Here is a 1,760-nt window from a genome sequence, read left to right as displayed (position 1 = left end):
TCATTACTTCACTATCATCCGGTAATGCAAAGAGTATATAATAGTTATTTCTTACTTACTATATTTACACTCAAAGGTTGTTGTTGTTATTTTCCTTTTGCAAATAGATGTTTCTTAAAGTTGTTGTTGTCTTATAGATAATTGACAACAACCATGTAATTTAAGTCACACACAGAAATAAATTTTTATTATAATTGTTGTTGTTGTTTTATACGCCATCAAAAAAAAAACAATAACACCAATAATTTATCATTTAGAACATGTTGTTTTTGTCATTGTTGTAAAGTAACTATGACACACATCAAGTAAATTATTATAATGAGATTCTGGCGTTTTTCCTGTTTGTATTTTTTCAAATTTAATTATGTTTTATTATTGTAAATATTTTAGACAAAAAGGTGAATGCAAACGTCATAATATAATTAATATAAACATATTTTTTATTTTTTTTCAAAAGACTTTTAAACTAATAAAATTTTTATTGTTTTTTTTTTATTTATTAAATACAATTTGTTTTTAATTTAATTACTTTTTGAAAAATATTTTTCTTAAATAAACTTTAAAAACATTAGACATTAACAAAAAATACAAATGCTTTTAATTTTTTTTTTTTTTGAAAATTCTTAAAAATTTTTTACAGCTTAATATTAAAACACCCACACACACATACGTAGCACACGTACACTTAGAGACACTTAATGATTTAAATTTTTCTAAAAAAGAAAATAATTTTTTTGTTTTCAGTTTTTTATTAGAAATTTTCTTCAAAATTTAGTTAATTTCAATTATTTCATAAACTAATTTAATTAATAGTTAAAGATTTATGTTTTTAATAATTTCTTTATATTTTATAAACTTTTTTTTAAAAAATTCTTTTGTCACACGTTTTTATTCTTATAAAAACACTTTGTTTATATTATTTCCTCTTATTTAAAAATTTTATCTCTTTTTTAAATTTAATAAATCTTTTTTCAACAATCATATAAAAAATATCATTTATTATTTTATATTCTATACATTTTAATTTAAATTTTTATTACTTTTTATCTTGTGTGTTTTTTTTTATTACAATTATAAATTAAATTTTTCTATTATTTTTCTTTTTTCCGTTTCTTTTCTTTTTTATATTTCTAACATGTTATAACACCGGCTGCTCCACAAAAACTGAAATGTTTTCCACTTTGTTGATGGCTTTTATAAATTTCATAGACCAACAACTAACGGTACTCTTGTTAAATGTGCTCTTTGTAAATCAAAGAGTAACATCTAAATGTGCAAAAACATGTGTAAGATAAAAGAGTACTTTTTGCTACATTTCTCTTAAAAAGAGGAAAATAACACAAATTTCTCAAATGTTACGGCAAAATTTATGTAAATTAACAGTAAAAGGTTAGCTTAAGGATATAAGGCAACTTCAGTTGAACCACAAACTAAACTACAAACTAGACTGTAAACTAGACTAAAGTTTTTAATTTAGACTAGACTATAGAATAGGACAATAGACTAGACTATAGAATAGGACAATAGACTAGACTATAGACTAGACCATAGACTAGACTATGGACTTGACGATAGACTAGACTATAGACAAGACGAAAGACTAGACTTAAGACTAGACTTAAGACTAGACTTAAGACTAGACTATAGACTATACTATAGACTAGACTATATACTAGACTATAGACTAGACTATAGACTAGACTATAGACTAGACTATAGACTAGACTATAGACTATAGACTAGACTATAGACTAGACTAT

General features: G+C 22.8%; 1 long non-coding RNA gene across 1 annotated transcript; it reads right to left on the bottom strand.

Annotated features, from left to right (window-relative positions):
- Positions 1–347: 347 nt before the first annotated feature.
- On the bottom strand, positions 348–1,156 carry LOC124420770. The gene is made up of 2 exons (XR_006941368.1): positions 1,041–1,156; positions 348–713 (listed from the first exon to the last, which is right to left on the bottom strand). It is a non-coding gene; the product is annotated as an uncharacterized LOC124420770 (long non-coding RNA).
- Positions 1,157–1,760: the final 604 nt, after the last annotated feature.

The sequence above is a fragment of the Lucilia cuprina genome, chromosome 6 (genome assembly GCF_022045245.1).
Source record: "Lucilia cuprina isolate Lc7/37 chromosome 6, ASM2204524v1, whole genome shotgun sequence".
Lineage (NCBI taxonomy): Eukaryota > Metazoa > Arthropoda > Insecta > Diptera > Calliphoridae > Lucilia > Lucilia cuprina.
The sequence above is the reverse complement of the archived record's forward strand: the minus strand, read 5'-3'. Positions and strand labels throughout refer to the sequence as shown.